Here is a 26,909-nt window from a genome sequence, read left to right as displayed (position 1 = left end):
GATCCATTTTCTTCAGGAGCCATGAGCTGTACTCACAGGCCCATTTGGATCCAGAGATTTAAATTCTAGAAAAGTATCACTTTCGATGAAAGCCTGCTATGATTCTAAAGGGTTGAGAGTTGAAGGTTGCAAGTTTAGCAAATGGGTTAGGTAGTTCCAGAGACTGGAGAGAAAAAGATAAAAACAAATCACACAACAACCCGGGAGAAGGAGAGGGACGAGTGGACTAATTTAAGCAATGTATGTTTTCTTGTGTTTCCTGTTCCTTTACTGTGAAAATAAACTGAAGTGACAAATAACCAAAAAACATCTTAGTTGCAAACACCCAAGAACATGTCCTTGCTGTGTCTCTACATTGCTTGTTTTAAACGTTTATTGCTCTTTATTGACAATGAAATAAAGAAATTTATAATCTTTGTTAGGTACTCAATTCTTATCTTCTACAATTATTCATTTATACTGTTTTGTCCCGTCCCTCCCACCTCCCCCCATAAAAAAATGGGTTTTCTAGAATATTCTGCCTCGTTTTTCTTTTTTGACTATTAACTTTCTTAGAATCATTTAACATTCATCATTATTAGGGCGTGTGCTTGTGTGTGCGTGCACTCAAGCTCAAGTGTGTGTTTGTGTGTGTGTGTGTATGTGTGTACACAACTGGTCTTGTTTGCCAGGTATGTGGAAGTCAGAGGACAGCTTACAAGTGTAGGTCTGCTCTGTCATGTAGATTCTGGGGGTTGAACTTGGGTCACCAGGCTTGGTGGCAAGCATCTTTAGCCACTGAACTTTTTGGCTGAGCCGTTTTGAAGTTAACAGCCTCTCAAATTATCTTCTGTTCACTACACATATTGTCGTGCTCAAATCTTATGAAAACAGTTCCATCTTTTGTAGTGGCAGAAATTGATATTAAAATTCTGCCCTGCAGATTGACTAGTGGAGACATAGTAAGACGTCCTGAATGTGTGTACCAAGTGATCCCACCTTACTGCCTTGGTCTCCAAATGTGTGTAATATGAATTACTGTGACCGCATCTAATGGAGTATCACATTATGAGTATCAGAACAGGAAAGGCCAATTAAATGAACAGAAAATTGTGGCCTTGTTCTCAAATTCAAGCACGTATAGTGCCACAAGGTTTTTCTCTAAGTAGAAATGTCAGTCTTCGATTTGTCCAACCCTTCAGTTCCAACCCTTCCTTCCTCTTTTCAACTTCCCCAAGAAGGGCATGTTAGGGTGAAAAAAGGACACGCCAACATCTGTGGGGTTCACCATAGTCCTTAGTGTTATTCTTGCTTAAATAACTAAATCCCGTCGTGAAAACTTAAATAATGTGAGTGACATAATTAATTACAATTGACAACCAACCACTGCCCGAAACTTCCACACTTTGTGTTTTGTGCTGTTTTCCATTCTTGTAAGGTTTACGTTTTTCTTGGAAGGATTTGGCTCTGGTGCTCGCACAGCACACCTTTCTCCATCCTCAATCAAGCCAGCACTCATCCCTAACGGAAGTCCTTAACTGAATGAATAACGAACGACTGGATGGATGGATGAGTCACGCAGCCTTTTCTGTCCTAGCTCTTTTCTCTGCATTCAGCAGGCGCCTCTCTGCATCCTTATCTAGAGATTGCATAACAGCCAGGTCTCTCAGGCCACCTCACACCTGCCTCCTCAGGTTGGGCGCCAAAGCGCTAGGCTGGAGCAAGTCTGGGCTGCCCAGCCACAGCAGATCGCTCCGGGTCAGAACTAAAATCCGAAATGGAGTGCCGGGAGCCACAGAACCCGCGCAGACCAGCACCAACCGCTGAGCCCTCAGGAGCATGCTCAGTGCGCCTCCCTTCCTCGCGCCCCCAGCCCGCACCCCGCTCCCGCGTCCACCCCCTCACCGCACCCAGGCGCGCTCCCGGGCACCCCAGCCCGCCTCTGCTCCCGCACCCCTCTCCCGGGCCTCGGTAGGCGAGGACACGTCAGGGGACATAAATAAATAAATAATTCCATTCAGCGGATGACAGCGAGGCCAGGCGGCTGCTGCTGGGCGGGGGGACCGGGAGAGCGGCGGTGCGCACCGGGTGTCAGAGTCAGGTAAAGGCGGTGCTCCCGGGGAGGACGGGAGGAGGAGGAGGAGGCGGCGGGAGGAGGGCGAGTGAGGTTACCCAGGGACCGCAGGCGGGTGCGGAGAAATGGCAGCCGGTGCCAGCCGGCGCTCCAAGTGCCGCGAGCCCTTATATAGACAAAAAATCCGAAGCCGAGCGGGCGCTGGCTGCGGCGGGAGCTTCAGGGTCCCCAAGGTTCGGGGATTCAGAAGTCTCAGGGTCGAGGCCACCAGCTGCTGGCGCTGCTCTCCTATGCTGTGGCGCCTCCTCTGGGCACGGCGGAACATCAGGCGGGCACTGCCAGGCGAATGCCCCTGCCATGCTCGCCCACCCACATCTCCCCGGACCCACAGCGACTGGGGTGGTGTCTTTGAAGTGGGTGTGGGTGGGTGGGGAAGTGCGTGGCAGGAATGGCTGCCCTTTCAGCAGAAGATCCGCACCTGGGGAGAAGGGAAGGTGTTCTGTTCAGGTCCCCAGGAAACCTGGGAGGAGACCGCTGGACGGATGCAGGAGAGGCTTGTGGCCTGGCCACAGGTTAGGCTGTCTTCCAGGGATCTGAGAAGGGCCAGTACCACCTGTGGTCCTCTGGGATTCCTGGGCTACTTCTTCACGCTGGGGACACCAGTCTTGGCCACGTAGCACACAGGTGGCTGTGAGCCTCAGAGGATGCTGCTTCCCTGCTGGCTTCTGCATTCTTTACTTCCACTAGCCAGGAGGGCTGCAGATTGCTTTGGGAGAGCAGTAGTGCTCTAGGTGTCTCTCACTTCCTGGTTGGACTACTCCGGGGCAATTACACACACACACACACACACACACACACACACACACCAATTTCTCTGCAAGTGTTTCTTTAACTCTCTTTTTGGTGGAAAATTAAGACCGGGCCACATTGAACTGTGTAGTGGCAATACAAAAGCTAATCATCCATGTCCTTCTCCCTCCTCAAACCAAAAGGAGATGCAGTGAAGGGATAAAAATAGCAGGAACGATGCTCGCGACTCGAAAAAGAGGAAACCGTGGGCACAAATGCTTTTTTGGGGTGTTCCAGGCTTCATGCCTGAACCCAGTCAGCTAGGAGAGCAAGGCTTTCAAGGCCTTCTCAGGTTCACTTGACCCGTGCCCTGTCACCCAAACCAGGATTTAGAGAAGGCAAGAGGAAAATCAGAGTTGGGTGTGGGCCGCAGAATACAGATGAGAGTTGAACAAATTAAGCTACATGAAGACAGTAAGGCAAGCCTGACTCTCCATGTTCTGCTTTTAAGTCCTTTTACATGGGAGGGGAACGGAATAATTTTACAGATGAAGGGGCGGGGCACGGTAGAGGGCAGCTAGCTCAGTATATGCTGTGACAACTCATAAAGAAAGAAACCCACGAAGCAAGCAGTGGGGGAGCAGTTGAGGATTAGATCACGAGCTCTATCATTGTGCAATGCCCCCTTCCACATCTTATTCGTAACTTTTATTTTGAAGCAAAGTTTTGTTAAAATAGCAAGGCTGGCTTTGGATTCTGTGCAGCCCAGGGGAACTTTGCAGTGGCCCTCCTCTCTGGGAAGAGGGGTGAAAGAGAAGTGCCACTCTTTTCTGAAGCAATCATCAGTTACCAACATTTTTTTTAGATACAAATCAGTACACATTCCTGCAAATGCCCAGTTTGTCTCTAGACACACACATCTCATAACATCAGCCCCATATTTTGGGCCTCCATCTTTCCTACAGGTAGGGAAGGCAGAACGACCAAAACAAAACAAAACAAACAAACAAAAAACCACCACCAACAACGAATAAACAAAAAAAGAAACAAACAAAAAAAAAGTATGTTCCTTATCCAGAATTATATTCTGGGTACCTGAGGTGAAATAAGGGTGTCTCTAAATGATTCTTTTAACTCTATTCTCACTCATCAAACACTCTGGAGATACACATGGGACGAAAGGAAACAAAATACAGAGAGAGTGAGACCCAGAGACCACCATAATGGTTTCTGTATTTTTGTAAGGTGCAGTGTATTATTAATAATTTTGTCTTCATTTTTTTTCCTTGTCTACAAAATAAGATTGGCTGTACCCATTCTGAATTACTACTGTGGAAAATAAACTACGGGAACCCCTTAGAATGGACATTAGTTAAATTTGACACCCCAGCTTCATTCCAGTTACTACTGGAGTTATTGTGATGTGGTCTCAAGAAATTCACATTCTGAGAAGTGTGAGCACAGACACACAGGCACACACACACATACACACACACATACACACATACACACACACACGAGTAGCCGGGGATTCTAGTTATCTGGTTAATCTTTCTCAGCACCTCTTGTTTTTCAGTTTTTGTCACTTCCTTTTTTCTCTACGAATGAGACCTATATCCCAGTTAATCCAAACAGACTTTAGCAGTTGTAAAAAGTACTTATCAGATCTGCCAAAAGGCACCTTTTGGAAGTGGTGTCCCTCAGGGACCCAAACATTGGGTTCTGCATTCTTGTTCACTGTGAGTGACCCTGTGTGAGCTGGTAATAGCAAGACTCCGTCTTCAGGCGTCCCTCCCTGCGACTGTCTTTGCCAATGTATTGATTGCCCCTCCCTTTGAGAAAAGATATCATGTTGCACTCTCTTCTATATTTTTAGACAAGAGTAATTTACTCATTCCTAGAGGTTGAAAAGTACAGTAACCTTAGTGTAGTTAGAATGCTGTCTGTCTTCAGGCATGATATGACTCTTTTCTATAAACATATAAGGACCTTATAGGGTAGAATTGTGGACACATATTTACAGACATGTCTAGGCTCAGGGCTTACTCTATCAGCATAGCTAGTGTCTTAGTCTGCAGCATTGTTGTGTCTAACACAACATCTGATGCTGGAAAACATATTAGAAAACCAAGGAAGCTGATTTGCCTCGTGGTACAGATGGATGGAAAACATAAACATAATGGTACTAGCATGTTGTTAGTGTCCCTTGGTAGCATGATAATGTGCGAATGTAGTAGGGTGAACGGGTACATACAAAAGTGGCCAAACATGTGGTGTGGTTAACTGCTACCTCAGTAACTAACCCGACCTCACCCGACGTCACCAATCTTGTCAGAAGCCTTATGAGTGGCATTCCCCAAATCCCAACTCCCCCCTCAGTAGCGCTTGGCACAATACCATTCTGTGAGAAGTTCAGGACTCTACATGAGTTTTGTTGGGGACAAAGCAGATTGAAGCCAGAGCAAGTATTCAGTGAGAGAGCTGGGATAAACAGCTCTGCACAATGCAGCTTTTGCCTTGCGTGGAGTTAACCCAGGGCAAACACTTCTTTCTGTCTTGTACTTCAGTGCCTGGCACATGCTAGTTCCGAAAGACAAATTATAGAAAGAGTGAAGTCAAGAGCAACAGAAGCAGATGTGACACGAGGGGAGGGGGAAAGAAACCTACCCAGAGCAGCAGCTGACCCTCCTCTGTCTCCAGCTCCGACCCAAGCAGGGAGGGCCACGGGCACTCTGCCCTCCAAGACTGGAATGCCAAAACTCTTTGGAGGGGCTCCTAGCCTCATGTTCCCGCCAGCCGTCTAGTCTGTAAGATGTGTTTGCGTGGATTAGGGAAGCACCTTCTCTTGGATGGTGAATTTGCAAATGAGGTACATACACCTTAAATACCAGTGTGAAACCCACCCAAAGCAGACAGGAAAACAGCTCACGAGAGACTCCGTCATGGACTCTAGGTTTAAGTTGCTCCTAAGAGAGAGTTTAGTGACGAGTCTCGTGACAAGTGAGAGTTGACTTTCTATGGCATTTTTTGAACATGGGAGAAGATGCTGAATGTGAGGTGTCATAAGTCAGACCTGACAACTAGCAAGGATACAACAATCACAGAAAACATTCTCACTGCCTCTCTCCCCTTCTCATCCTGGCCTCTGACTTATTTCAGTGGTTAAGGCCCTTACTGGTTTCCATGTCTCGACATCTGCCTTCATCAGAACTTTTTTGAGATTGATCCAGGAGTTGGGGATCTCTTCAGTCAGATATTCCATTTTATCATAAACTATACTTACTAGAGAAAGCATTCTATGTGTTCTTGGTCTTGGGAATGGAGGTCAAATATCTGGCTCATCTGGGATGGGCAGCGATCAGAGCAAGTGCTCTGAAGACTGGCGTGCCTGTATTATGATTTTAGGTTCTGCTTTTTGCCAATTTGGACTAGTTGTTAAATCTCTTCCACTCTTGTTTCCTTTTTTTTTTTTTTTTTGGTAAAAAGAAGATAAGAAATTTCATATAGATTAGAAAGATTAAGTGCCATAGTGTTTAGAACTAACACATGCATAGAAATAATTTAAGTCATTGTAGCTAGCCAATATTAATATTGGCCTTAGGGCTTTAAAGGTTATTTCCAACTTCACTGGCTTATTTATCTTAACAGATCGGAAAAGCCTGCTAAATGACTTATTGGTGGTGCATAATTAAACATTGAATAGGCTCATTTATTTGGTGCCCTGTTTTGTGGCAGGCTTTCTCAAAACTGTTTTGGATGAGCCAGGTACTCAAGTCCATCACTATAGTTCTTTGGAGGGAGAATCAAACCGGTCAGGAGGGCAGGGCCCGTTTCCATTGCATCACAATTTGAAGGGTCATCCTGGGCTACATAAAAGACTTCTATAATGAAAACGAAACACATCAAAATCAAAACACCCTCCCAACCAAAAATCAGCCAACTAACCAACTAACTAAACAATCAAAGAGAGGGGGGAAAAAAAAGAAACCCAGTTGGATCAATGTGGCAGTAAGGGCATCAGGAAAGGGCTCTATAGTGATATTTAGTGAGCAACAGAGCATTTCAAAGTATCTCAGAGAAAGCTGTATTTTCTCAGTTTGTCACATAAAGGTTGGGCTCCGAAGGCTGGGTTATTGTGTGGGAGACCCACTGCATTACACTCAGAATGTAAGGGAGAAGCCCAACACAGACCATCTGTAGACGATAAATGGTAATAGCCCCACCACAGTGGACATCCAGCAAATACCAGGGCCTGCCCTCTGTGTGTACATATACATATGTACATGTATGCATATGTATTTATATAAATGAACTGAAAAGACAAAAGTGTTAGAAAAGGAGCTGGGGAATGTGTCTTAGAATGCAAAGAGCCCATGGTTCCACCCCCAGCATTATAAAAAAAAAAAATAGATATAGTTAATTACAAATTAAACACTGAGCTTAACAACACTAAAACCAGTCCAGGGAGGGCTCACCAGAGACATCCCCAATGTATTCATAAATATCGGTGTTGATAAATGATGCACATATTCTGTAAATAATTTTCCTGACCTAATAACAAAACTCTCGCAAGCACTTTCATTAATATTCATTGAAATCCCTAAGGAGTTTCTGGAAATCCCACAAAGCTTTTGAGTGACAGCTACACTGTGCTGAGGGAAAGTTTTTTTTTCCTTCAGTTTTCTTTTCTGTTAAAGGTATTAATGGGTATCTCCATGCAGTGTTCATGTAGTGTTCATGGAAGAAATCAGTTATTAATATTTGGCAATATTTGCCATAATAACAGCTTTAGGTTGAAAGTATCTTATCTAAACAGATGCAAGTGAAACGTTTGTTTAGATAATGATTTATATAAAACAATGGTATTCTAAAGAAAGCCTTTTTAAATACTTATTTTCTCAGTATTATTAACTGCAAAACTATATTAATTCTTCATTAGATTATCTTTAAAGCAGCTTACCTGGCACCATGGTATATTGCTTATCCTTATACTACTACCCTGAACTCTCTGACGCAGGTAATTTCTAAATAAAATCTGTTCATTTAACTCCCAGTCTTAAAGGATCATGGATCAGTGGGACGGCAGACATTTGTTTCTATTTGGTGAGGTTGGCAATATAGTGTGGTACATTACGGTGGAAATGTCTAAAGACAAGAGGGTCACATCCCAGAGGGGGATAAGGATTCTGTAATCTTTTGCTGGTATCCTCAATTTCTTAGGGACATGGCCTTACCTTACAGCTTCAAGCAACTGGGCTGGGCTGGGGACGTGGCTCAGTTGGTAGAGTCTTCTCTCGGTAGTGGGCACAAAACCCTGGGTTCTGTTCTCAGCACTGCATTACCTGAATAAAGAAGTACATGTAGGCATAACCTGAAATGTGTTGTATGTATCCCTGCCCTTCCCTCAAACTCTGCGGCTTAGTAGAAGTAGCCACACTGGTGTTGGATAGCTCCCTAAGCTGTACTAAGGACACCTCCAGTATTCAGTAGCCTTTTATTAAAAACAAACAAACAAACAAACAAACAACTTATTTACTTTACATCCTCCTCACTGTCTGCTCCAGGTCAGTCCCTCCCACAATAGTTCTCCCATCCACACTTCCCTTTTCCTATGACCAGGTGCCCCCCACCCCATCCCCTGGTATCTCCCCAGTCCTGGCATTTCAATTCTCTGCAAGGGTAGGATAGGCGCTTCCTCTCCCACTTTGGCCAAGCAAGTCAGCACAACTAGAAGAACTCATCCCACAGACAGGTAACAGCTTTTGGGATTGCCCCCCTCTGTAAAGAGGCTGCTTCCTGCGGCCAGGCAGGGATCCTGGTGGGACAATAAGTGCTCCAAAACACCCACAAAACTTAAGTGTCTTCTTCACTGCCTCCCCTGTTTGTTTGTTTGTTTGTTTGTTTCTTCCTTCCCTTCCTTCCTTCCTTCCTTCCTTCCTTCCTTCCTTCCTTCCTTCCTTCCTTCCTTCCTTCCTTCCTTCCTTCCCTCTTCCTTCCTTCCTTCTTCCTTCCTTCCTTCCTTCCTTCCTTTTGTTCCTTCCTTTCTTCCTTCCTTCTTCCTTCCTTTCTTCTTCCTTCTTTCTCCTTCTTCCCTTTTTCCTTCCCTTTTTCCTTCTCTTTTTCCTTTCTTTCTTTCTTTCTTTCTTTCTTTCTTTCTTTCTTTCTTTCTTTCTTCCTTCCTTCCTTCCTTCCTTCCTTCCTTCCTTCCTTCCTTCCTTTCTTCCTTCCTTCCTTATTTCCTGTTTCCACAGTGCATTCACTGCTTCCACATTAATTTAGACTTTTGAAAGACCTCCTTGTCTGTCATTGTTCTCACTGTCTTTTTTTTTTTTAAAGATTTATTTATTTATTATATGTAAGTACACTGTAGCTGACTTCAGACACACCAGAAGAGGGCATCAGATCTCATTACGGATGGTTGTGAGCCACCATGTGGTTGCTGGGATTTGAACTCAGGACCTTTGGAAGAGCAGTCCATGCTCTTAACCACTGAGCTATCTCTCCAGCCCTTTTTTTTTTTTAAGTTGTGGGTGATGTACATCTAAAACACACGCACCGTTAAGATACTCTTCCTGGGGCAGACCACCTCACTGCAGAGTAATAATAATAATGGTAATTCCCACTACCTGTGTCCCCAAAGGATATGATTTGAAACAGCGTTCCTGGCTCAGATCTTACTGTCATCAAACAAAAACTGAACTGAACTGTTTCTGTGCCTTCCTCAGACTCATTCTGCCCTCAGCATCATGTCTTGGTTCATGCTACCCCTTTGTTCTGAAATGCCGTTGTTGTCTAGGATTTCTATCCCTAGTCTCAATTTTACCTTCAGAGATGAGCTTAGACTCTACATTCAAATTTTCCCTCACTCAGGATAGGTCAGAGATTTCTAACTTTTAGTGACACTGCTTTTTGAATGTATTTGCTTTAAGTCTGCAGCGACAGTAGCCTCTGTAAGACTTTTTTTTTTTTTCCTCCACACACAGTGGATTTCTGATGTCAGGGATAATGATGTGTAAGTTTATGTCCTCTGTGTCCCTTTGGTGGATTGTGGGACTTTGGGAAATTTAGAGAGCACCCTCGTGTTTCCAGGAGCATGCATGGCATACTTCAGCATCTTCAGTAAACCACACTCATTTGTTTCAAGGATACTCGGGAAGGGAGCCGATTATTTTAAGGGTGGTTCCAATTATGACTAAATCCCCTCTGTTCTTCTGAGGTGTTTACTCAGTTTTCCTGGACCAATAAAGCAAATCTCTTTCTTGGTCGAGTGGACAACTGTGTATCTATGGTGACAGTTTACAAGCCTTTCGTTTCCTCTGTCTAGTTAAGGTTCTCAGTTTTCCTGTCTGCTTCTCCTGTGAGTTGGCTGGGCTCCATTTCATAAGCACTGCATTCTTGAGGCACCAAAGTTTAAGAAAGCCCAGAAACACACAGATGACTTCAGTGATAATGGTACTTATTTAAACAATTTGAACTGCTGCTCATGACGTATTTGGCCATCAGTATAATCTAGTGTGGTGAATTAGGAAGGCCAGGAAGCAGAAAATCAAAGTATACGTAGGATCTACTTTGTAAAGCTCTGCTGTATGATCACAGAACTGCACGTTTTCCTGTCTGTGGCTTCAGGGGAATGAATTAGCAGGTGAAGAATTCACTGGGCAGGATGAAGGAAACTTGACTTTAAATTGTGATTTCAGTTGGAAACTAGGTAAGGGTTCTGACTGGTTTTTTTTTTTTTTTTTTTTTTTTTTTGTCAGCTTGACCCCAGATGGAGTGATCAGAGAGGAAGGAGCCTCAATTGAGGAAATGCCTCCACAAAATGCTGCTGCAGGGCATTTTCTCAATTAGTGATTGTAGAGGAAGGCCCTGCCCATTGTGGGTGGAGCCATTCCTAAACTGGTAGTCCTGGGCTCTATAAGAAAGCAGGCTGAACAAGTCAGGGGAAATGAGCCAGTAAGCAGTAGCCTTCATGGCCTCTGCATCAGCTCCTGCCTCTAGGATCCTGCACTGTTAGAGTTCCTGCCCTGGCTTCCTTCACTCATGAACACTCACGTAAGCTAAATAAGCCCTTTCCTCTCCAACTTGATCTTTTGGTTATGGTGCTTGGTTGCAGCAATATTAACCCCAAATAAGACAATAACCAATACAAATTTTTGTCTTTTGTATATTAATGAGATTGGGGCTATAAATGTGTGTGTGTGTGTGTTCATGCATGAGTGTAATAGCTGGGCTTAGAGATATGAGACCAATGAAGTTGTTAGGGAAAAATATGATCGATAACATGAATAAAGATAGGTTTTTGAGCACTTCTGTATGTCAGATGGATTATTGTGCTTTATCCATGATTTCTAAAACCCTTAGAAGCACCGTTTTTTACACTTGTGCTATATATGAGATAAGCAATGCCTGGGGTGAAATATTTTGCCAAGATGAAATATCTCTTTGGAGGAGCTCTCTAGATTTAGACTGTTAATCTCAAAATATGTTTATTAGTATCTACACATATTCAGTGCTTCAGTGGTTTTGAAGATGATGTTGAAGAAACAGCCCTTAAGAAATGTTTAAAACAAGAGCCTAGCAATGGATGTCTATTGCATGGTTATCAAGGATGGTAAGCTTCGCTTGTTATTTGGAGGGAGTGTTTTGATCTGTAGAGATGATCAGGGCTTAAGAGTACTTACTGCTCTTTCAGAGGAGCTGGATTGGCTTCCTGGTACCACTTAGCATCTCACAACTGTCTGCAACTCCAGATTCAGAGGATCGGACGTTCTCTTCTGACGTCTGTGGGCCCTGTGTGCATGCAGTGCACATACATACATACATACACTCAGGCACATACCCACATACACATAAAGTAAAATTAACAATTATCTAAAAAAAATTAAAAGGAAGCATTTGAAGGAAAGGTAGGAAATTTACAGATGTTCTAACATATTAGAGCTTACAAAAACAAACAATTCAAAGAGCATTATGGCCTGACAGTAAAACCAGAATCTCAGCTTCCTCGTAAGGGACAGCGGGAGCCAGGGGGGGCCCAAGACCCTTTTGTGGTGGGTACCAGAGGATGTCTGAACAGAGTAAAGAGTTTGAGAAAGCTTTTGATACACTTAAAGCTAGAGAATGTGATCTTTTCCCCCATACCACGTTCTTCTTAATACTATTTTAGCTTTTCAGTGATGACTGTAAACAGAATAGGGAATATCTTCTTAGTATATTCTCATATGAGTTAAAATGCCCACATGAGAAACAATTATGTCTCTGAGGCAAGCTGTTGGTAAATCTAGAACTCATCTCTCTGTGGTCTGTGAGGAAAGCTGTTGGTAAATCTAGAACTTGGCTCTCTGTGGTCTGTCAAATTCTGTGGTATACTCTTTCATGGTTATACCATTTTCTCTATGTCTGTTATGTTGCCTCTTTGATCAGAGACTAAGAATGAACACATAGCTCTCCATCGGATTTTTGACTCAGCAACTAAGCCATTTGACTAAAATCTATTTATCAACTCTCAGAGCCCAGCCTGCTCATTTTCAGAAGTTAGGGAAGCCCATTTCTTGGTTTGTTTTGAGAAAGTGAATAATATCTTTAATCAATAAATGATTTATTTAATCATTTAATCTGAATATTATTATTCAGAAACAACATACTGAATCCCCAATAATATGCATCTTTCTGACATGTAAACATTTATGGTTTGGAGAGCATATAGGAGGGTACTCAGCTATGAATATCAATGCTGCCAAAAACCCAACCAACCAAACAAACAAAACCCTAAAAATTCAGGGTGAAGTTTTCATTTAGCTTCAGAGTTAGTGGTCACATTTGGATATTTCAAGGGACAATTTTAGGGGAATTCCTTTTTCTCCAGATTGAAGTAATTGTGCACAAGAAGCACATTTAAAAGCTACCACAAAGAGGAGCCTGATCATTGACCATGACATATAGCTGTCCACATCAAAGTGCAAACTATATAACAACAGGATCACTGATAACAGATAAGTGCCTCCTACGCGTCTCCTGCCTTCTCATCCCCATTGCCACGTAAGGCAGATCACACACACACACACACACACACACACACAGAGGCAGAGGGAATAAATACTCAGCAAGGCGAGATCCCCATCAGAGTCCCTGAGAGTCACTATCTCAGCAGTTACCCCAGGGCAGGGAAGAGGCTGATAGCATGCTGACCCTCCTCATACACCTGAAATCAGTGTGAACCAGGAAATAGTTAAGGGTTCTCAGGGAAGTAATCTGCTGAGAGGCCTGGGGAAATGAGCCCCCTTTTACCTCCATCTCTCCCATAACAGTACAATTTCCTAAACATTATATTCACCAGTTATGAATAAAATCCGAAGTAAAACTAAGTGTCAAAATGACCTACAGAGAACACATCTGTCTTGAACAGCAGATGACAAATTATTCATCCTTTGGGGGTGAAAGAGTGTGTCGTCTGCTGTCTTTAAGGCAGCTGCATCAGTGTGCTTCCATGTGTTCTAGACTGCGCCATCAACAGGGAACACGTGCATAGCTGTAAGTCAACTTCTAAAGTTGTTGAAAAAAATGTGTTTGTCCTAGAACTTTAGAACATTCATACATATGTCTGTCTGTCTGTCTGTCTGTCTGTCTGTCTAGGCATGGAGCTGTCAGGTGCTAGTGAAGCTAAGAGATCAGACTGACCTTGGTTAAGTGCAGAGAGGAGGCGGACACTTCACATACCATTGGAAACACGTGGACAGGTACAGAAGTCTGCTAAACACAAGGACTGGGTTACTGCCTTTGTTTTTCTGTGGTTTTAAATGCTCGTCTAGGACCCTGCCCCTTAAACTCAGCATGTGAAATATCTGATTTAATTGGTAAAGTATGTAAAGTAAACACTTGCTTTATTTGACTCAGTAGTCCATGATGTCAAAGTGTAAGCTTTCGGACAATCATTTATCCAATGAATTTATTCACTTGATAAGTTGATTGTTTTTCTGTGGTTGGCCAGGACTCCGGGGTTACCTCTGTTTTCACTAACGATAGGGACGATGGGTGCAACGCTCATATTTTTCTTATTAATTTCTAAAATTAATGCTAGATGTTAATTACATAACCGTTTACCAGCCATGCTTCAAGGGCTTCCCATATCTTATTTCATTAAAAAGTACGGGAGCCCGGTGAGGAGGAGGTCCTTGTTACTGTTTTACAGACCAAAGCACCGTGCAACCGATAGAAAGTATTGGCATAGATCTACAGTCTATTAGGGAGGTCTTCTCATCCATCATGGCCAGGAAAGAAACGAGAGTGTCTTGTGGTTGTGATACAGATTAGAACACTCTTTCAGAAAAACTTTTACAAAGTGAATATTCTCATTTGTTTCTTCCCGACAGTTGATTCTTCCCTAGACAAAGCATTGCATTGTGTATTAAGATGTTAAGTCAACTTTTAATTCTGGTGCTTCTGCAAATTTTTATTTGCAATATTTAAAATACTGGCTTTTGAGGAATGAGGCCCTCCACACAGTTGTTTTGTTTTGTTTTGTTTTCTGCCTCAGTTATCCTTTTTCAGTTCCTTATCTCAAGTCTTTGCCTCTTGACTTCGGACTGTTGGTAATTTCTTCTTTCTTCTTCTTTTATGTGGTGTAGTATTCCTTTCTAATAGTCATGGAGGTCCCACTTAACTATTGTGTGTCACTAAAATGCCTGACGTATTTTCCTAAAGCAAGAGCTGCTTTCAGAGGAAAATGAAAGAATCGATGAAACTTGCTGCCAGTGTTCACTGCATATCCACGGGGGATGCATTTCCAGGCCCCAGTAGATGCTTTAAACCAACAGTTGTATTGATCGGCGTTTCCTCTACCTACACTTCTCATATAATTTTTCGCCTTGTCACCTCTAATAAGCTCATTGCCGCTCCTCTTTGGTGGGCTTTAAACCACCAGCGCCACTTCTCTTGCATGTGTGAGCACCATTAAGCAGGGTTAATGGTAGTTGAATTTTGCCTGTGCCCTGGACTACTTGATGCCTGACCTTACTTCCCCTTGGGGATTGGAGGTGAGGTGGCGCAGAGTCAACTGACTCAGACTCTGGGAGCAGTTGAGAAATGCCACAGCAAGCCCATCTGAACACTGCTGCTGCAAGCTCCTTTAATCCCTCCACCTGTGCCCCCATTGGTCCCAAGAAAACACCTCTTCTAAATAGCTGTTCTCGATTGGCTGGCATTACTGCTTCATCAATCCTTGGTCTATCAGGCAGTCTTCAATTAGGGCCTCTTGCAGGAGATGCTTTTGCGGCTTTGTACCCCCCACCCCCACCCCGTTTACTAGAGGTGGCCTGGCCTGCTGACATTCCTGCTATAGTTGAACATACTCACTCTAATGCCAGCAGAGCAACAAGTAGAGGTACCGTGTGGATACTCTGGACAGAGATACTTTGGGTCCTGGGCTACGGGATTTCATCATGACACTTGGAATGCTATCCAATTTCAAATGCCAGAACTGCTTATTTCTGGAATCTTGCCTTTATTGCTTTCGGGTTGTTGTTGCTCAATAGAAACTGAAAAGTTGGAACAGTCTACTGTAACAGCTCTCTCTTTCTCCCTGAACTTAAAGAGGCAGATATCGTAAAACCATTAGCATCTCTCTATTAGATATGACACAATAAAATGGAGATAGAGAGACATAGTAAAGCTGCAAGGAGCCTAAGGAAAAAAAACATGAGTGTGTTGGCCCCTGGGGGACATGTTAGCGTCTGTGTGGAGGGTAATCTGGCCACTGTGCTGTGGGGAGAACATTAATTACACGCAATAATGACTTGCCACGGAAGACATGCAGGTACTGGATCCGAGGCTCATATAGCGATTATTTCCTACACCATCAGGTTTCAAGTAACACATACCACTCACACGAGAAAAATAATCCATTGAGGAAATGTATGTGTACTGATTGTTTTTATTGCGCCTTGGTTAATAACATAGATTTAGTAGCTGGTCATAGTAAGAGCCTGGATCTGGTGTCTATTTTTGTTTCCTAGGGTTCCCCACAGGGGGAGGGCATGCTTCTAGAAATATTTAATCTGTTTAGAAATGTAATCCTGTTTGCTAAGATACACCAATATTTATGATGGCATTTCAAACATACACGTGTTTTAAGTTTCATTTTTTAAAAGTGAATGTTCTATTCAGCATTTTCACATTTTTTTTTATTAATCCGCTTTTCTTTTAGGCCTTGTCTCTACTTAATAGCCTCCGTGATATATACTCAGAAGATAATGAATTATAGTCTACAACAGTTAGTGATTTTTGTAAGTAAGAGTGTGAGTGTGTGTATGTACGGAGTGTGAACATATAGGGGTACAGGTGTAGAGGCCAGAGAATGATGTCAAATGTCCTGTTCTAGCTTTCTCTCCCTCATTCCTCTGAGACAGGGGATTCCTCATTGACCAGGAGCGATGCTGGCTGCCAGAAAGCCCCAGTGAGTCCCGTCTCCTCTCCAGGTGCTCCTGAATCACAGGGTGTAGCCTTTCGGTCCTCACTTGGTGGGTGAAAGTTTTCAGAAATATCTACACTCAGGTTTTTGGAATCAGAGCGTGAGAAAGAGAAGTCGGTTAACAAATTTGATGCTGAGTGTAAGCCAAAGTTTGGGAACCAGGGCCTTTATCTGTAACCTCACAGAACTCTGCTCGCCTTCTGGCGTCCTCAACGGCTCTGTTCATTGTTAGCACAGGCTACTTGTGGAATGTGGTATAGCGATGCCCAAGTGAGCTGGGGGAAAAGGTTGTAACCCCCACCCTCCACCCATCCCCTGTCTTCTGTGTTCATTTGTCCTGCAGGATCGGCTCTCCCTCGTGTGTCCATGCCCCATACTAGAAAATCATGGGCATTGTAGAAGAGAAATCACCTGAGTCATGGGCCTCTGGGGATTTCTGTGGGCAGTTGACTGAATTTTTCACTGATGCACAAAGACCCATCTTGACTCTGGGCAGGACTCTTCCTGGACAGGGACCTTGGAGTGGGTGGTCATGGAGAAGGTCAGCTGATCTTGACTGTGGGTGTAGGTTGACCCTCTATGCGAAGTTCTTACTGCTTTGACCACCCACCATGGTGGGCTGCACTTGGAGCCGTGAGCCAGAATGCACACCTGCTCCCCTAAGCTGCATCGGTCACAGCCTTCATCACAGCAGCAGGAAAGGAGACTGAGACATGTTTGCTTCATGCATTGCAATTAAAATGTGACTTTCTCAGCTCTCAGAAGATAACCAATCAAAAAGGTAAAAGCAATTATCAGATGGAGTTACACAGAAACCACTGGGTAGTGTTTTATAGGGGAGTTCTCGTTTATTTACCTTAGAATCTTCCTTTGTTCTTAAATGTTTCATGCTTCACTAGACTGGCCAAAATAACAAAAAGAACATTCATATCCATATATATGTATGTGTATATATATATATATATATATATATATGTGTGTGTGTGTGTGTGTGTGTGTGTGTGCATGAATATAGATGAATATACTCATATGTATATTCAATATACATATATACACTTACATTTAGTATTCATATGAATACATTCCTATGGATACATATGTGCACACATATATGTTCATATGTACACACAGATATTGAATATACATGTGGATATATTCATATGTATATTGTGAATATATCCATATGTATATTCAATATATGCACATATATGAATATGTGTGAATATGAATATATTCATATGTATAGATGTATTCATATGTATCCATGCACACACACACATATGGATATTCGAAACAGGGAATTATGTAAGGGCAGGTATTCCTGAGTGTCTAAGGCTCTTCTGTGGTCATTGAGGTAAATGGCCACCTTGGAAACGTTTTTAGGATTATGGCCAGTATTCTCAACCAATGCCTTACATTGCTAAGTAAGATCGATATGTAAATAGTAGGCTCACTGGAGCCAACAGTAGCATTGGCTCCAGACTCTATATCCGAATGGAAAATACTTGTAAATAGTTCAGGCTCTAGGGCAGAGCCATTTTTGTAATGAAAACCGCAATGTTTGAAAAAGCAACCTTTTGTGTGTGTTTTTCACGTTATTAAAACAGACTGGCACAACATGAGATGACCCAAGTGCCATGCCGTAACATCATTATAGAACCAAACCTTACTTTGTAAAACAGCATTGTGTGCCATTTTGCCTGCTGTGCTTTTGTTCATATGAAGGGACGGGGACATAGTAGTCAGCATGGCAGCAGTGCGCACTAGGGCTTTCATCGGGTGGTGGGATCGCGAGTGAGCAGCCCTGGGATCAAGGCTTCATGCAGCTATTGGGCCGCTGGCATTCTTACTTCTGCCAAGTGAGGACACAGTGCTCGCCTTCCCTGGAGGGTACAAGCGAAGCACGGTTCTGGAGGGAGAAATGCGGCCTCTGTCCAGACTCGGAATCTGCCAGACTTTTATCGTGGCCTTTGGGGCTCTGGGAGTTAGGCAGTCGGTTTCTAGCAGACATCTCCTTTGTACATCTCTAGACTGTGTCTTAAATGCCTGCAACACTGAAGCTAATACACACACACACACACACACACACACACACACAGAGTGATGTGATTTAAGTATAATTTTCTTTATAAGTTTCACTCTAAGCTTGTTTTAAATATGGCAGTTATCACAAACCAAAACAAAAAAAAAAAAAAAAGAAAAAAACAAACAAACCAACAACAACTAAAGTTCTAGTATGTGTAGAGAAGTTTGTGTAAATAATATTTTCATAAACTCTTCTGTACTCAAAAAATAAAAATGAAGAATATCTGTCCCCCAAAAGGTCCGTTAATGCCAGGGAATCACAGAGAAGGCCTGCTGGGTCCTGCTCCAGTCCCACTGTACAGCCTGACCCAGCTCCTGCACTGACTTGACTCAGTTCTTGGCATTGACTGTAGCCAAGGGTCGGTGGCTGTCCTCTGAGATGCCCTTCAGTTTTGCTGAAAGGGGAAACTACATAGAACAGTCACGGGAAGCTAATAGTTCCCAGAAGCCAGACCTACAAAGAAAAGTATAAAGGACAGGCAACAGCATGGTGCCTAACATCACTGACTTGTGACTCTGCCACCTCAGGTCTCTAACCTTTAGGTATAAATAGAGCAGACATTTTCATTTGTGCCGCGTTTCACCAGGCACATAGAAGAAAAATTAGGGGCACTTGTAACTTACTGGGCCCAGAAGCACCTCAGGGAGGCCTTCATAGTACCCCTGGTAGGGATTTCTTTGCTCTTCGTGTCTAAAACAAACAGTTCGTCATTATTTCGAGCAAAACAAATTAGATAAATAGAATTAGATAACCGGAACTATAAAACAAAAATCATTTTAACACAGACATCCTGGGCAGGCAACTAAAATAGTCTAAACATGCATTTATTTTTCCACATGCTCCTTACCCTCAATTTATCCCAAAACTGATGGACGCTCTGCCTCAGATAGTCCTTACCAATATAACGCACGCGTATTAGTTGAAGTTTGTATATTTGACAGTCGTTTTGGAACACAGCCCAGTGTAAATGGAAACTCTGCTCGCCTGCCTTGACTGCTTAGCTGTGCGGCTGCTTCTGTTTGGCTGACACTGTGAGCGTCACAAAGGGATGTTTAGTAAGGAAGGGGAACTGCATCCTGGAGGAAAGTGCAGCTCACAGCAACCAATCTCTGCACGTCTACAGGTATCGCTCAAGCAGCATGCGTTCTTCCACATTTCCGTCCTGTCCATTACTCAGACAATAAATGGAACCCAGGTCTACTCAGGCTTAACAGAATATTTCAGTACTCCAGCCAATTAAAAATCATACCCTGCCTAAGATTTTATTTCAGACCCTGTGAGTTTTCATTGTCACATGTCATGGTATAAAGGCGTCATTCGGCTCCGTGGCTGATTGAGTTGACAATTGATGGACATTTTCGAATGACTACTAGTACTTTGAGTTAATATTGTGAAGTGAGGGCAAAACCACTTCAGTGTTTTAGTATTCTTAGGCTTATTTCTCTATTAAATGGGGAATAAATGGTTAACATCTATGTACTGTAAATTTACTCGGAATCTCTAGTCGTATGAATACAGCTAAATAATTAAATAATTCTTGCTTGGGACATCTATAAAGGCATCAACAGTGCCTTATGAGATAATGCTCCCTCCCTGTCACCCCTCACCATTAACATTTGCATTGAATGGCACTTGGTAAGAGTGGCACTTCCTTCATCTACAGTTTAAAATCCTCCAAACTTTACACACACACACACGCACATCATAACATTTTGGTAAAAAATTACATTACTGAAGTTTTATAGAACACCATTCAGAACAGAGCTTCTTCAAGCTTTTGCCCTTGTGATTTTTCATCCTGGAATATTTTTATGCAGCCCTGGATACATAGGTATATAAATTCGTTATGGAAACACAGATTTACTGATGTCATTTATTAATATGAAAACAAATTATCATACTAATAAAATTCATGTGCTTGCTTATTATTGCATACTTACATAGTGACTGAGTATAAACAGGACGTAAAACAATGTCAGCATTTTTCAGGATTGGTGGATATTTCCACAATTTAACTGTCAGTCCTGTGAATGTTTCTTCAAGTTAATGTGCAGTATAAGATGTCAAAAGTGAATTTAGGGCCATTTCAGGAACTGTTGTCAATCCTGATCCAGATCTAAACTCAGATTCTCTCAATATAGATAATGAAACTCAGCATGCAACTAGAACAGTAGTTTTAAAAATCAAACGGGCAACGCCACAGCGCGACACCAAGGTCAGCTGACTTGCTTCCTCCTTGCTGAGCGATGGATGTTGATTACTTTTCAGTTCCTGAGATAAAACATCCTGACCAAGCAACTTGCAAAACACCATGACTAGGGAACTTGTGAAAGGAAGATTTGATTTGGGTTTTGTTTTCAGAGGGATAAGAGTCCATCAGAGTGGGGAAACTTGCCAGCAGTCAATAGATAGGGCAGCCAAAGCAGGAAGCAGAGAGCTAACAGGAAGTAGCCCTCAAAGCCAACCCGCATGGGACATACTTCCTCTAGCAGTACCCGGCCTCTTAACCTCCCCCACCCCCAGAGTATCATCTACCGATAACCAAGGACTCAACTATCAGACCCTCTGGAGGACATTTCTCATCTAAACAATCACAGAAGGAAACCATCAAAGTTTTTGTTCTGGAGATGGAGAGATGGCCCAGCAGTAATGAGCACTTGTCTTTACAGAAGACCCAGGTTTGGTTCTCAGCACCTGCATGGCGGATTACCTGAAGCTGTGTACCTTCAGTTCCAGGAGATCCATTGCCCTCTACTGACTTCCCTTGCCACCAGACATGGTTCGGCACATTCATGCACAATGCAGGCAAAACACACATAAGTAAAATGAAAATAAATAAATCTTTAAAGAAAAATTTAAAGTCTCAGTTTCTTACAATGAAGCCATCATGTTTCGAGAAAAGCAGAAAACTTGGAATGCACTAAAGAACACTGCAGTCAGTGGCAGATGACAGGCACAAATCTGAGCCAAGGCGTCACAGGCGGTGCTCCTTGATGCTACACGGCATGTAGCATGCGCAGGCTCAAACTGTACTTGTTCTGCACACGCTGTGTGTTCAGACCAAAAGGCTGGGGTGGAATTTCACGGTGCAGCACCTCAAATGCATTTGATTTTGGATTATTTTCCATGATTCACACATCCATTTAGCATTTGGTGCCAAAGTTTCTCCATCCCTTACATTTAGTTATCCCATTATGCCACACCACGACCCACAGCTATGAGCTAGAAGTTGTTGAGTTGAAGCCCCCTTGTTCCATAGGTAAACTGGGCAAATCTGATGATTTTCTAAATAACAGGCTTCACTTTCACAACTGGAAGCCTGCAGCCTATCAAGGACTTTACAGTGCATTTCAAATTAGGCACCCATTATCCCTGTCTTCATGATAAAATGATAGGCTCTATGATCATATGATTTATTCATGTTTACTTTGGTACAGCAAAGAGCAACATTAAGTAGGCTTGTTGAGGCGAGAATAATTTTCGAGAACTAGTCTCACCATAACGAACTTAAAGTAGCGATTAACTTTCACCTTGAATGAAAGGGATTCTAATGCTGTAAAGCCGTGGTGGCTCTTTCCTTCTTGATGGAATCTCTCTGTCTTCCCAAACCTTGGGAGTTTACCTGTTGGAAGTAGCATTTATTCTAGGGACACTGCAGTTCTTGCATGTTTTGATCCCTACATCACATGCACAGTTATCCTAAAATGCTGAACTCTATTGCTAGTAGAGTCGCTTCATCACACGGGTATAGCTTTATTTTACTCTTGCTAGCTGATACAGATTTTGTGTGATCCCAGGGACCTCTGATTGATGTGTGAGGCAAAAAAAAAAAAAAAAGATTTGTAAAACTGACTTACAGTCAAGAGGCAGGAGAGTAAGCTTCAGACTTTTGAATAACTTCTACCAATTGCCCGAAACCAAAATTTCCCATGTTCCAACATATTCCTAATCTTCCCATAAGTTCTTTTTTTTTTGTATTGATTTTTTTATTACATATTTTCCTCAATTACATTTCCAATGCTATCCCCAAAGTACCCATACCCCCCCCCCCACTTCCCTATCCACCCATTCCAATTCTTTTGGCCCTGGCATTCCCCTATATTGGGGCATATAAAGTTTGCAAGTCCAATGGGCCTCTCTTTCCAGTGATGGCCAACTAGGCCATCTTTCCATACATATGCAGCTAGAGACAAGAGCTCCGGGGTACTGGTTAGTTCATCATGTTGTTCCAACTATAGGGTTGCAGATCCCTTTAGCTCCTTGGGTACTTTCTCTAGCTTCTCCATTGGGAGCCCTGTGATACATCCAATAGCTGACTGTGAACATCCACTCCTGTGTTTGCTAGGCCCCGGCATAGTCTCACAAGAGACAGCTATATTTGGGTCCTTTCAGCAAAATCTTGCTAGTGTATGCAATGGTGTCAGCTTTTGGAAGCTGATTATGGGATGGATCCCTGGATATGGCAGTCTCTAGATGGTCCATCCTTTCATCACAGCTCGAAACTTTGTCTCTGTAACTCCTTCCATGGGTGTTTTGTTCCCAATTCTAAGAAGGGGCATATTGTCCACACTTTGGTCTTCATTCTTCTTGAGTTTCATGCGTTTAGCAAATTGTATCTTATATCTTGGGTATCCTAAGTTTTGGCCTAATATCCACTTATCAGTGAATACATATTGTGTGAGTTCCTTTGTGATTGTGTTACCTCACTCAAGATGATGCCCTCCAGGTCCATCCATTTGGCTAGGAATTTCATAAATTCATTCTTTTTAATAGCTGAGTAGTACTCCATTGTGTAAATGTACCATAATTTCTGTATCCATTCCTCTGTTGAGGGGCATCTGGGTTCTTTCCAGCTTCTGGCTATTATAAATAAGGCTGCTATGAACATAGTGGAGCATGTGTCCTTCTTACCGGTTGGGACATCTTCTGGATATATGCCCAGGAGAGGTATTGCTGGATCCTCCGGTAGTACTATGTCCAATTTTCTGAGGAACCGCCAGACTGATTTCCAGAGTGGTTGTACAAGCTTGCAATCCCACCAACAATGGAGGAGTGTTCCTCTTTCTCCATATCCTCGCCAGCATCTGCTGTCACCTGAATTTTTGATCTTAGCCATTCTGACTGGTGTGAGGTAGAATCTCAGGGTTGTTTTGATTTGCATTTCCCTGATGATTAAGGATGTTGAACATTTTTTCAGGTGCTTCTCTGCCATTCGGTATTCCTCGGGTGAGAATTCTTTGTTCAGTTCTGAGCCCCATTTTTTCATGGGGTTATTTGATTTTCTGGAGTCCACCTTCTTGAGTTCTTTATATATATTGGATATTAGTCCCTTATCTGATTTAGGATAGGTAAAGATCCTTTCCCAATCTGTTGGTGTTTTTTTTTGTCTTATTGATGGTGTCTTTTGCCTTGCAGAAGCTTTGCAGTTTCATGAGGTCCCACTTGTCAATTCTCGATCTTACAGCACAAGCCATTGCTGTTCTATTCAGGAATTTTTCCCCTGTGCCCATATCTTCTAGGCTTTTCCCCACTTTCTTCTCTATAAGTTTCAGTGTCTCTGGTTTTATGTGAAGTTCCTTGATCCACTTAGACTTGACCTTAGTACAAGGAGATAGGAATGGATCGATTCGCATTCTTCTACATGTTAACAACCAGTTGTGCCAGCACCATTTGTTGAAAATGCTGTCTTTCTTCCACTGGATGGTTTTAGCTCCCTTGTTGAAGATCAAGTGACCTTAACATAGATGGAGAAACCAAAGTATTCCACGACAAAACCAAATTCACACATTATCTCTCCACGAATCCAGCCCTTCAAAGGATAATAACAGAAAAAAAAACAATACAAGGACGGGAACCACACCCTAGAAAAAACAAGAAGGTAATCCCTCAACAAACCTAAAAGAAGACAGCCACAAGGACAGAATGCCAACTTTAACAACAAAAATAACAGGAAGCAACAATTACTTTTCCTTAATATCTCTTAATATCAATGGACTCAACTCCCCAATAAAAAGACATAGACTAACAAACTGGCTATACAAACAAGACCCAACATTTTGCTGCTTACAGGAAACTCATCTCAGAGAAAAAGATAGACACTACCTCAGAATGAAAGGCTGGAAAACAATTTTCCAAGCAAATGGTAGGAAGAAACAAGCTGGAGTAGCCATTCTAATATCTGATAAGATTGACTTCCAACCCAAAGTCATCAAAAAAGACAGGGAGGGGCACTTCATACTCATCAAAGGTAAAATCCTCCAAGAGGAACTATCAATTCTGAATATCTATGCTCCAAATACAAAGGCAGCCACATTCATTAAAGAAACTTTAGTAAAGCTCAAAGCACACATTGCAACTCACACAATAATAGTGGGAGACTTCAACACACCACTTTCACCAATGGACAGATCATGGAAACAGAAACTAAACAGGGACACAGTGAAACTAACAGAAGTTATGAATCAAATGGATCTGGCAGATATCTACAGAACATTCTATCCTAAAACAAAAGGATATACCTTCTTCTCAGCACCTCGTGGTACCTTCTCCAAAATTGACCACATAATTGGTCACAAAACAGGCCTCAACAGATACATAAGTTCTAACACAGAGGAAGACAATGGGAATACAGACTGCACAGCTGTTCTATTAAGGTAGATTGCCCCCTTCCAGCTAAAAGTACACAACAGTATTGTGAGTAACCGCTGTCCACACATGTAACATGGCTGCTCTCCAGAATTACCTCTTTCATTCTCAGATAGATAGGAGAACATTTATTTTCAAATTACAGATTTGTATCAAGACTTAACTAAAATTTAGTACCATGGATCACTTTACATAGTATCTGTTTAAAACTGAATTACGAAATCCAAGAATCTTAAAAATGATTTACCCCAGTATTTGCTCAATATTGTTCATTCATTGATGTCCTTTTACTGTGAGAAAAAGGCCCTGTGGCTTTTATTCTTTGTTACCATATTTTATTACTGTCTTTACTTAGACCTGTGATTTCTTAGTAACCAGCTATAAGATTTTTTTCCTGGCCACAGATTCACGAGATAGCCATGTGCATCAGACTTGGCCCAGGAGATTTAAGACAGCACTCCACTGAGCTGGTGGCCATGTGGTGTAGCACATACTTGGCGACAGAGCCACCGGGTAAGGGGAGGGTGATGGAGCACATATACATCACAAGTTCATTGTGATAATTCTGTCAGTTCTCAGGCACCATCTGAATCCTTAACGTGTTGTTTTTGTTGAGCACATACACACAGGATTGTATGTTATTTCTTTCTGTTGTTTTCCCAGAAAAAGAACCAACACATCAAGGCACACTGTGATTCATTAATATTCATGAACTTTATAAATAATAGAGATACTGTTTGGAATTACATGGCCGAACCCCACTGTCCACACATCAATACCTATGCCATAGTCCCAGCATGTAAAACCTCCTGGGCCCTTTGGTGCAGCTACTTAACCCTTAGCTAAGTAATGCAGTTCTGGGTTGGTACATCAGTGATAGAAAGGGTGATTCCATAGCATGCCTATTGTTACTGATATACAATATGAATTTAGAACTGTAAATGCATATTTAAACATAATTTTATGCACATCATGGGCCTGAATTTTAGAGATGCTAAGCCTTAGGCTGATGTGACCATTTTTAAGCTTAAGTGAAGAGTAGAGAGCTCTGTAGAAATGACTGGCCCAGATGGACTTGATCTAATAGGAATGAACCCAAGGAGTCTCAGCTAGACAGGTCTGTTCACGCTGTTGGTCTCTCGATGTGGGAGTCTTTCTTCCCATCTATGGTATAGAATTATTTCTGGGGTATGAGTATCTTATTATGACCTGCAGTCATGCAAGTGGGGTATGTGTGTGTGTGTGTGTGTGTGTGTGTGTAAGAGAGATAGAGAGGCTGAGAGTCAAAGAGACAGGGATATAGACACAGAGAGAGTATATAGGTAGATGCACACATGTGTGTATGTGTGTGAAGGTCAGAGGTCACTGATGGTGACTTTCGTATCATCCTCCACCTTTATTTTGAGATAGGGTCTCTCAAGCTTACTACCACCTGTTGGTTAGATTGGCTCACAGTGAGCTCCAGGGATCTTTCCCACTTCTGCCCAGTACTGGGGGTTACAGATACTCACAACTGTTGTACCTGACTTTTTGTCAGGGGTTTGGAGATCTGAACTCAAACCTTCTTGCTTGGGTGGCTGGCACATTATTGACCTGCCATCAGCTCCTTGTAAAATTTCTTTGTGGCCAGTGCTTACAGCACCATGTTTGAAAAGGCCAGAGCAATGTGGTTTTTGTTTTGGTTTGTTTTTTTTGGTTTCTTTCTTTTTGCTATTTATTTATTTATTTATTTATTTATTTATTTATTTATTTATGTCTTGTCAGCTGCCATTGGGGATCATGGATTTTGGGTTCTATGTACCTTCATTTTGGGGGAAGATAAACAGTATTTTCTATGACTTCCTTGAGCAGAAAAAGAAGAGGCTGGAGAT

At 42.5% G+C, this 26,909-nt stretch overlaps 1 protein-coding gene across 7 annotated transcripts in view; it reads left to right on the top strand.

Moving 5' to 3' along the window:
* Nucleotides 1–1,902: 1,902 nt before the first annotated feature.
* The window catches only part of Slc16a7 (solute carrier family 16 member 7), a 164,965-nt gene continuing 139,958 nt past the window's right edge, over nt 1,903–26,909 (top strand). For 3 of the 7 annotated variants that reach the window (XM_085843228.1, XM_021174687.3, XM_021174686.3), the window contains exons 1-2: nt 1,903–2,080; nt 13,475–13,578. The gene's annotated coding sequence lies outside the window, so the exon portion shown is untranslated. Of the gene's footprint in view, nt 2,081–10,811; nt 10,895–13,474; nt 13,579–26,909 lie in introns of those variants that run through there. The other 4 variants (XM_085843229.1, XM_029482308.2, XM_085843225.1 and 1 more) reach the window with 2 other exon arrangements.

The sequence above is a fragment of the Mus caroli genome, unplaced genomic scaffold (assembly GCF_978045245.1).
Source record: "Mus caroli unplaced genomic scaffold, Mus_caroli_1 scaffold_9, whole genome shotgun sequence".
Taxonomy (NCBI): Eukaryota; Metazoa; Chordata; class Mammalia; order Rodentia; family Muridae; genus Mus; species Mus caroli.
Note: the sequence above shows the minus strand (reverse complement) of the source record. Positions and strands in the feature narration are given on the sequence as shown.